The following is an 11,118-nucleotide window of genomic DNA, read 5'->3' as shown; positions in this document are numbered from 1 at the left end:
TATGCTGTAACTTAGTCTCTCGCCTAGTGAATGCAACACAGATGCTCTTGGTTGTTTCTCTCTCTCTCTCTCTCCCTCTCCTTCTCTCACTCACTTTCCTGTCACTGTGGGATCCAAACACAATTCTAAGTAATAATTAAGAGGTTTCTTCTGTAAGGTAAAGAAGGGGCTGTCAATCATCCTACCAGTGATCCCAAAACTGGATCCGGTGACTAGCTGAGATACCAATCCAAAAAGCCCTTGCAGCTACATCCCACAATCCTTTGCTCTGAGATTAATACTTTACAAACACCTATGCATTTTCTACTTATACTGTGTTACTACTTCTACTTTTTCTACTTCTTACTAAGTTGCTCACTTTGATCTGCTGCAAACTAATGAACTCATCTCACAAAAGAACCATTAGACAATGGAATTGAAGAGCCAAAAATTATTTGTATAAACATTCCTGCAGTTCGCACTAGAAAGATGCAATTTCAAAAGAACACCAAAAACCAGGACTATATAGCACTTTAAAGACTAACAAGATGGTTTATTAGGTGATGAGCTTCCACTATTTGATCTGAGGAAGTGGGTCTGGCCCACGAAAGCTCATCACCTAATAAACCATCTTGTTAGTCTTTAAAGTGCTACATAGTCCTGGTGTTTGTTTCAGCTAGACCAGACTAACACGGCTACATTTCTAAAAGAACACCAGTATGTGTTCCACTAACTGGCATGTGCTAAACATTCCCTACTTCATAAATGTTACCATTCACCAGGAAACTTCCAGCCCTGGTCTATATTAGAGAGTGATTTTGAAATAACCTCACTTATTTCAAAATTGTAAGTGGTGTGTCCACACTACCAAGCTCATTATGTTGAAATAACGGGTTGGTTATTTTGAAATCTGTACTCCTGCTTTCCTTGGGGAATAACACTATTTCAATACTGTTATTTCGGGAGTTATTATTTCAAATTTAACTATTTTGAAATAATTTCCTAGTGTAGACATGCCCGCAATGGCCACCATCAGGGTTTGCATAGGCCACTTAGGGTACATCTACACAGCAGGGCTAAAGTCGAATTAAGCTACACAACTCCAGCTACGTCAATTGTGTAGCTTAAGTTGAAGTAGCTTAATTCAGCTTTTGGCGAACACTCTTTCTTCGCCTTCCCTTCCTCCTCATGAAATGAGGGTTACCATGAGTCAAAGTAAGAAGTCCTCTAGCTCAACATTATTTCAAAATAAAGGCTTTTAGTGTAAGCACATTATATTATTTTGGAATAACATTAGTTATTCTGAAATAACACTGCTGTGTAGACGTACCCTTAGTGGGCAAAGCTTTGGTGCACATTAAAAATCATTTTCCTCTAGTGCATTTTGCCATACTGTATAGACAAAGTAGGTGCCTGGTCTACTACGTCTTGTAGCCTATGGAGTCTTGCTGTAGGCCCTAATAGGTGATAGATCATGTTCTGCATCCATCTGTGCAATGCTAAATTACATTCTCCGTTGTTTTGTGCAGCTCCCCTAGCTTTGCTATATGTAAAGCAGCACATTAGGATGCTCCCTGTGCTTTTGATGAAATATTTGCTATATTCAGCCCTCTGTTTCTGTATCTCCCTCTATCATGACTCTTTCCTCATCCTTTACAGTTGCTGGCTGTGATTGTCCCTGTACTCCTCCTGCTTTACATCTTGCTGTGTTATGAGAACTTCCATTTCCACGTGGCTCATATGTATGCTCATCTGGGATACCCCAATGCCCAGCACATTGTGGGGCAGAGATATCTGCAAGGTAATATTTCTCCAACTCAGTGGTAACTTGACTTCAGAATATATGTGTGTGCAAAGAGTACTTGTGAGAGTGTATATGTCACACATTCTGTTACCTTTGGGATAGATGTTGGCCCCTATACCATGCTTTTCAAATGAAATTCTCTTCATTTGTTTACTGTCTTTGTCTCACATCCAGGAGCTGGTGTTGAAAAGAATGAGGAGATGGCCATGCATTGGTTCAGGTGAGGTGGAGTCAGATTGCTGAAGTGGCAACTTCCCATGGTCCCCATGGTAAAGATCCACAGGTGTCTTTAGATTTCCTGTAAGAACAACTTAAGAACATAAGAATGGCCATATTGGGTCAGACTAAAGGTCCATCTAGCCCAGTATTCTCTGTTCCAACAATGGCCACTGCCAGGTGGCCCAGAGGGAGTGAACAGAACAAGTGATCATCAAGTGACCCTCTCCTGCCATCCTGACAAACAGAGGCTAGGGACACCATTCCTGCCCATCCTGGCTAATAAGTATTGATGGACCTAACTTCCATGAATTCACAACATCTCCTGGTATTCACAACATCTTCTGGCAAGGAGTTCCACAGGTTGACAATGCACTGCATGAAGAAAAATTTCCTTTTGTTTGTTTTAAATCTGCTACCTATTAATTTAATTTGGTGACCCCTAGTTCTTATGTTATAGGAACAAGTACATAATTTTTCCTTATTCATTTTCTCCACACGTCATGATTTTACAGACCTCTGTCATATTCCCCCCTATGTCTCCTCTTTTCTAAGCTGAAAAGTCCCAGTCTTTTTAACCTCTCTTTATATAGCACCCCTTTCCAAACCTCTAATCATTTGTGTTGCCCTTTTCTGAGCCTTTTCCAATGCCAATATTTCTTTTTTGAGATAAGGCAACCACATTTGCACACAGTATTCAAGATATAGGGTGTACCTTGGATTTATATAGAGACAATAAGATATTCCATGTGGCTATGTCTACACTGCACGCTTATTTCAAAATAGGCATTATTCCTCATAAAAGGAGGGTTACAGAATGCGAATAAGAAGCCAGTTATTTCAAAATTATTTTGAAATAACGGGCTTGCTGTACAGCTGCTCACTTTGTTATTTCTAAATAGCACTGCCATGTAGACATGCCCTGTCTTATTCTCTGCCCCTTTTTTAATGATTCTTAACATTCTGTTGGCTTTTTTTTTTGCTTGCTGCTGCTGCACATTGACTGTATGTTTTCAGAGAACTAGCCACAATGACTCCAAGATCGCTCACTTTAGTGGTTATAGCTAAATTAGTCCCCACCATTTTGTATGTATAGTTGGGATTATTTTTTCTAATGTGCATTACGTTATTCATTTGCCATTTTGTTGCACAATCACGTAGTTTTGTGAGCTCCTTTTGAAGCTCTTCACAGTCTGCTTTGGTCTTAATTATCTTGAGCAATTTAGTGTCATCTGCAAATTTTGCCACCTCACTGTTTACCTCTTTCTCCAGATCATTTATAAATAGGTTGAATAGGATTGGTTTCAGTACAGATCCTTAGGGGATACCACTTTTACCGCCACCTATAGGACTGGAGAAGGGAAGAAAAGCAAGCTGTATTTTTTCTGATAACTTGTTTCCAAACTGCTCTAATTTATCTGAGAAAAATATGGCCTAACCTAGACGCTGACTCCCTCTGTGGCTTTTGGCAAGATTTTTCACTTCTCTGTCTGATTTTCCCATCTGTTATTTCCATTAAAAAAACCCACAGGAGGTGTTCAAATGCTAAGGTGGTGGGGACCATATAAGTAGCTACAAAGAGAGATTCTAGAGGCCTCTGAGTGCTATGCCTGCTGTGATGGACAAAAAGAAAGCCTTCTGAGGGACACCAGAACAGCAGGTAGTGGAGTAAAAAATATACAGGCTCAGGAGCACTTAGGGACATCTCCACTGTTAATTTATTGCTCATGAAAGCTTTCTGCTGTGAGAATGAGGTAATTGTCCCGCTGCAAAAAATGTTTATGCCATGATCAGATGGTTTTAAAATGTTTCTGAGGAGACTTACATTAGAGCTGTCTCAAAAATAGGTTTTAAAACATTTTACTTTTAGCTCAGTTATTCTCTAACACAGACAGGACCCCAGAAATTGTAACACGGTTGGAAGAACAGCCAAATTAATGGAAAGTGAAACATCAACTTTAGGGACAGTTTTTACATCACAGGCTGGAATCACTGCTTCTTGCACTTGCAGGCAGAGATAAATAAGTCCATTGCAGCACTGACATCAGTGGTCTTTGAATCAAATCCATAGTTCCTACATATATCTGAAGGTGTTTATATAGTCGACAAATAGGCAGTGAACAGATTCATGCCTTCAGGAATGATAAGTAGTCTGTGGAGCTGTCTGTACTTCTGGGAACAATTACATGTATTTTTATTAGTGAAACACCATAACTAATCCAAAAGGACAAGTATCCGAGAGTTGCCATGTTAGTGTGTATCAGCAAAAATGATGAAGAGTCCTGTGGCACCTTAAAGACTAACAGTTTTATTAAGGTCAAAGCTTTAATGGACAAAAAAATCCCCACTTCCTCAGATGCATCTGACAAAGTGGGTTTTTGCCCACAAAAACTTATGCCCAAGTAAATCCTATTACTGGTAACAGTGGCTCTATTGTGGAAAAGAACTTGAACAGGTGCTTAAAGCCATCCCCAATGAGGAAAAGCACTGAAGATTGTGTTTTCCTGAACTGGTGTCTCACCATTTAAAAACGAATACCACTTGAGCATATGCATTTACTCATACTGTTCTTTTCTGGGTTAGTTCATTGACAGGCTTTTCTTTATTCCCCTTTGCACTTAACATTCCTTTTTCCTGTCTTTTAGGGAAGCTGCAGAGCAGGGTCATCCTCACTCCTCCTTTAATCTGGCTGTGGGAAAGCTGAAGAACATGACCATGTCACTTGAAAAAGGGTAACATTTTCCTTTTGCTGCAACCCAGTTCCTTCCTCAGAGGATGCCCCTATATCACTATCAATAGGAGAAGACACCAGAAGAACCTACACTAACATGCCACTCCTCCAGTAAGAGCAAAGTTCAGAGTTAGTGTAGACCTGCTGCCTTTTAAACACCAGGATTAGATGATATGGCAGTTAAAATGCTAGTAGTTTGTCTCCATTAGCACTGCCATCAGTAGAACTGTGCTGATGATGGCACTATAGCGAGGAAAAGGTAAGAAGAATACTAGCATAGACGAGGCCAAGATAGAATTGTCCTTCTGGGGTTAAAGCACTGTCTTCGGGCCTGATCCAAACCCCATGGAAGTCAATAGAAAAACTGACATCACTGAGCTTTGGATGAAGCCCTTTGAGAAAATGTGGATACAGTGAGCTGCTCCTGCTTCTCTCTATGTTGTGTTTGGGAGCACTTAAGCTGCACAAAATGTTCAGCGTGAGATCAGAAATCCAGAGAACTCTTGCCTGACTTGGTGTTTTAGACATGCACTGTGTATGAATCTGAGTTCAGTTTTGATTGACTCTAGTGTAACTGAAGGTTTCACATCTAAGTCAACTAGTGAGTTTCACAGCGGATTTGACTGGTTTTTTGTTTCTTGCTTTTGGAGTTTTTTGATTCTTTCAAACCTGAAACTCAAAATAAAGTGTTGGGAGTTCAAACTCCAGCAACCTGAAACCGGGGGGGGGGGGGGGGGGGGGGCTGAACAAAGCCATATGATCTGAAACCACTGTGTCATAAATCTCTCTCATGTTTTTCTTTCAGTGACACTGTATAAAATGAGGTTAAATTATGTATTCAGTTGTATGTATGAAAAGTGCATTTAGGGTGACTGGTAACTCAGCTGGGATGAACTTGTAACTCCACTAAGGTAGAAAACATTACAGAGCATAGCTCCAAAGACCTTGGGGAAATAAAGGAAGAAACTGTCCTTTTGTGATGTTGAGAGTTAACTCTTAGGAAACTCTTCAGTGTTACAGCGATGGTGCTGTCATAAATGCCTGAATATAGAAAAAGGCAGCAGGAACTAATTCCTTCCGATCTATGCACTTTTGTTTCTTTTAAATTTCTCTTGATAATGACTGCATATTCTTTAGGGAAGTGGAAAATCTCCTCAGTGTGGCTGCAGGTCAAGGGCTCCAAGAGGCTCAGGAACTTTTAGAGCTCATCATCAGGAACAGAAATCTTCCTTGATGGACTTCCAAACAGATGGAAACACTCACGCCTTTCTAGCCTTTTTACTTGGGTATTGCAGGATAGCTTTTCTTCTTTGATCCATGTCTTGTTGTGCAGCTTTGGAAACCTTAGATGGCACACTGCCTTTGTCTTGCATTGGATGACTGTGAATGGCATTTTGTATTGCATGAGGCAGGAAAAGAGACCACTATATCTGGTCCTCTTCCTTTACCAATATAGGACTTTGTCTAGAATCCAACGTGATCATCACTCATCACAGGTTTGCTCAGTCAAGCTATTACTCAATTTTATATCAGTACAAAGATGGGAGATGGGGAAAGATAGTGGAAGAGACCATCACCATATAAATAGCTTTTCTTTTTTTTTGTAGCCCACTACTTTTATACAGTGCTGGGGGCTGGATAGGGAGAAAGGTCTAGAGGAGAAAATCAACAATGGACATACAAATGCCAATATTAGTCTACTGCATTGTAATGAGAAAGCATACTATCTGTGTTGACTGAAAAATCACTTTTAAGTAGTGACTACAGGAAGCAGCATGTTGATCTACTGATATTATATCTATCTATTGGTTTAGGGTTTGAAACAGTTGGTTATTAGATGTGTTTTGTTGTGTATTTTTATGTATTGTAAATTGGTAATAGCTTAAGCTAAATAGTAATAAGCAAATATGCATATTTTGCCATGAAGTGTATAATGAAATAATAATGGTTTAATAAAAATAGTATAGCAACTTCATTCGGTAGCCATTATTGCTTTTATCTCTTTGCCAGGCAACTGGCAGGGGAAAGTAATTAAAATTAACAGAAGCAGACTTCACTTTCAAGGTGTCTTCAGTTTAATGCAACAAGAGGGGTAATTGCTTGTAATAGAAAGAACATGCAGTTTCTAAAGAACGATAGAGGAGAGGGTATTGTGCTATCAAACTCCCCGCCCCACCCCCCATCGGATATGCCAGTCTGTGCTGTGGTTTTTTTTTTTTTTGACCATCACTGTTCAGGTTGTTGCACAATAAGAAGTGCCTGCTTTTTTAAGCGTATGGTGACTATAGTCAAGCCTGAGGGCTAAGGAAAGAGAAGTGAAAGAAAACAAGAAAACAAGAGTAGATTCAGTCTCTGACAGCTGCTTTTCTACAGTGACCTTGTAATGAAAGATGGAAAGGATTCTAGCCAATGAGCTCAATCCTTCATGTTCCTTGGTTTAGTCCTGAGCCGAAGGAAGATGTTTTGCCTTTAAGAATAAGGAAGTTGAAGGCATGAGTACTGCAGCATCCATGTTTCTATATATAAAACTACCCTTGTCATGTTTATGACCAAAATCAGCCTCCCCCCCCGCCAAAAAAAAACCACTCACTTGGCAGTGCCAACTTCTGCAAACACATAGTCCCAGTGGGGAGCAGAGCAATTGTAAAACGGCCTCACTACCGAGTAAGGTCAGATCTGTCCTGATTATAATGGTTTTCTTAGGTTAAATATCCCCTGCAGTGTTACAACTGATGGTTAATGTAAGCAATTCTTTTTCCTCTTCCCCCACTACATCTGGGATCAGATTTTTCTCTACTTTGCACTGTGTAGTCATGTACATTTGTACATGAGGGGGTGAGAAATGCAGCCAGATCAAAGAGAGGGATCAGATACTCCTGCCCACTGAAATAGTCAGAGGCACCCAGGAGAAAATCCCCTTTTTGCAAGAAAGGGAATTCTCTACTAGTCTGAAGGCGAAGGAAGTAGCATCCCTGCCTCCTATGCCTTTTCCTGCTATAAGAGACGAAGGGGGCAAGATATGGAGGTGGCAAGAACGATTGTTTGTCAGCTATGCAGCCTTAACTTGTGGTAGGTGGCACATTGGAGCATTTGATTGAGGGTGGGTAGGCAGGGAAACACTTATTTGAAATGCATCATTTTAGTTTGATTTAGAATTATCTATTTCCCTGCCCCATTTCCCTCTCGTATCTTTCTCCCAACATTCTTTTTTTATTAAGTCTAGAAAACAAAGGACATTACAGTCTCTGTCACTACCTGCAGCACGTCAGAGACCCTGAGGCTCTTTTTTCTTCCCCTTCACATCAACTTAAAAAGGAAAAGAAACGGTGGAAGCAAAATAATGTTCTTATTTCCATTGCATATAACAACTACCAACCATAGGCTTGAGCCTTCGAAGATGAGGGAAATCTTATTGATGTTAGTGGGTTTCGTGTCGTGCCCCAGGTCAACTGATAGTACACCATCAGCCTGCAACTGCTTTAACTCCAGCACTGCAGTCCTTTCCCTTTTATTTGAAAACTAGATCTGTGCTATATACAAACAGCATGTTGTCAAACAGTGACCTACCAATAAAGTACAATAAACACCATCTTTTCCAGTCCTGCAGTGTTCCCTAGGAGACTGTTCTTTTTCTCTAGCTGTGAGCGTAAAAAGCAGAACCCCAGCAAGTGATATGAAAAGACAGGAATGGTTCAGGGTCAGGAATTGTATTTATCCTCTATGCTACCCTGATTTATAGATGTCAGAGCAAAAGTAAAACTGCCTCAATTTTGGTGAGGTCAGATCTGTCCTGATTTTAATGGTTTTCTTAGGTTAAATGTCTCTTGCAGTGTTACAATGGATGCTTAATGGAAAAATCTATCATAGCTGCGACACTCCTCTGAGGTCCCCTCTCATGCTGTGAGACTTCCTTGTGCTATAATAGCTAATATGAAGCTGCAAAAAAAGAGTAAAAATGTCATTTCAGCTAAGACTGTAAGATAAGGTAGTGAAGCTACATAAAAAGCTGCTTCTTGCATTGAGTGTGTCTATGTGGAGGTGAAATATCTCATTTGCCCCATATTTGTTTACAAAGTGATAGAATGGTCTTGGGACCAGACAGCGGATGAAGCAGTTTTTTATTAACTGTTATTTTCAAATTGTTGGTTGTAAATGTTCAGTTGGAGAAGTGTTCTTTCAGCAGCACTTTCAGAAGCAAAAAATCAGTAACAAATGAGATTATTCTTAAAGGTGAATCTGTCCCAGAGGCTAAGTCTCAGGGGACTCTTTTGTAATGGCAGTGCCTGGTTAACTGGCTCCCAACTGTGACTTTCTGGGGTTGGAGCAGTGAGGGGGTTGAAAAAGATGAAAGGGAAAAGAGAAAACTGGACAGTTCATGCATGGAGAGTAGCCACACTGAAAGGCAAAGCAGAATAATGATGAGAGGGCACAACAGAATGGAAGAAAAACGGCTTCCACGTCCTAAAAGCAGCCCCTCCTTCAGATCTCATCCATCCAGTTTGTAAGGGTTAATCAAGGCAGATGTTTATCCAGGGTTCACAGTCTTGCAGCGTAGGAAATTCTCTGGAAAGCTAAAACTGCATTGGCCCAGAGGGGGTGGCAAAGGTTATTTCAAGTGTATAAGGACATGACACGCTTTCATGTCCCCTCCGCTGCTTCAGAGGGGGAATTCCTTTACATGATATAATAACCCATAATATTGTATAACTTGTGATGAATTCATCCTTCTTCCGTGAAGAATACTGTCTCTACCTGAATTCTCTTTGGAAAGGAGACTAATACTTGTAATTACAATATGCATTTGAAGTGCATTCCTACAGTGAAGCCTATAGCCAGGCACTTGTAGAGCCAGAAATTCCATTCAAGTATGTCCCTGTATTCCTGAGAACAGCATTCAACACAAATGCATATTCCAGCCACAATACCCAGTTAACGCAGAAAGAATCATTTGAATCAATGGTCCAAGCAGGAAATATGAACTCCATTTTATCAAACCTTAATTTGGAATAGCCTTTTTCCTTTCTTGGCATGAAATATATGAGTCAAACCACTCCCTAACTGTGATAGAAATGTAGCTGTGTTAGTCTGGGGTAGCTGAAGCAAAATGCAGGACAATGTAGCACTTTAAAGACTAACAAGATGGTTTATTAGATGATGAGCTTTCGTGGGCCAGACCCACTTCCTCAGATCAAATAGTGGAAGAAAATAGTCACAACCATATATACCAAAGGATACAGTTAAAAAAAATGAACACATATGAAAAGGACAAATCACATTTCAGAACAGGAGGAGGATGCGGGGGGAGGAAGGAAGGTAAGTGTCTGTGAATTGATGATATTAGAGGTGGGGAGAGTGGGACGTCTGTGAGCTAATGGTATTAGAGGTGATAATTGGGGAAGCTATCTTGGTAATGGGTAAGATAGTTTGAGTATTTGTTCATTCCTTCCCGGAGAGTGTCGAATTTTAACATGGTTACCAAGATAGCTTCCCCAATTATCACCTCTAATACCATTAGCTCACAGACTTCCCACTCTCCCCACCTCTAATATCATCAATTCACAGACACTTACCTTCCTTCCTCCCCCTCCCCCCCGCATCCGCCTCCTGTTCTGAAATGTGATTTGTCCTTTTCACATGTGTTCATTTTTTTTAATTGTATCCTTTGGTATATATGGTTGTGACTATTTTCTTCCACTCTTTGATCTGAGGAAGTGGGTCTGGCCCACGAAAGCTCATCATCTAATAAACCCTCTTGTTAGTCTTTAAAGTGCTACATTGTCCCGCATTTTGCTTCAACCACTCCCTAACTGCTGCTTCATAGCACTTCTAAGGCCACTTCTCCACTAGATTATTCCACTAAAATTTCCCCACCATTGGGGCTCCAGCAGTGACAATAAAGGGCCAAGTCTTCACATCTTGTCATCTAGCCCTACTCAGAACAGCTCTAGCCAATATAGTACAGATTGAACCTCCTAAATCCAGGACACTCTGGTCCAGGAACATCTGTGGTCTGGCAGGATCATGGATATTGCTGGACCAGAATGCTCCAGCCCTTGGGAGTGCGAGCTGGTTGGGAGTCCAGTGTCAGGGGGCTCCACCATCAGGACTAGTGAGCCCTGTCCCCAGAGAGCCCTGGCTAGGCACAGCATCAGCAGGACCAGCAATCCCTATCCCCGCAGAGCCCCAACTGGGTGTGGCAACAGTGGGACAGCCAGCAGCCGGTGACCCTTGTCCCCATGAAGCCCAGGCTAGGCTGGGCCACTGTGGCTGGGGGGCTTCATCCCTGAAGAGCCCCCACTGGTTGGCAGCAGCAGGCCAGAGCCAAACCCAATCCCTGTCACAGCAGGGCTGGGGCACAGTGGTACTGGGGATAGAGTGGAGCCAGCTG

This window comes from Pelodiscus sinensis, chromosome 4 (genome assembly GCF_052426305.1).
Source record: "Pelodiscus sinensis isolate ZL-2025 chromosome 4, ASM5242630v1, whole genome shotgun sequence".
Taxonomy (NCBI): Eukaryota; Metazoa; Chordata; order Testudines; family Trionychidae; genus Pelodiscus; species Pelodiscus sinensis.
The sequence above is the reverse complement of the archived record's forward strand: the minus strand, read 5'-3'. Positions refer to the sequence as shown.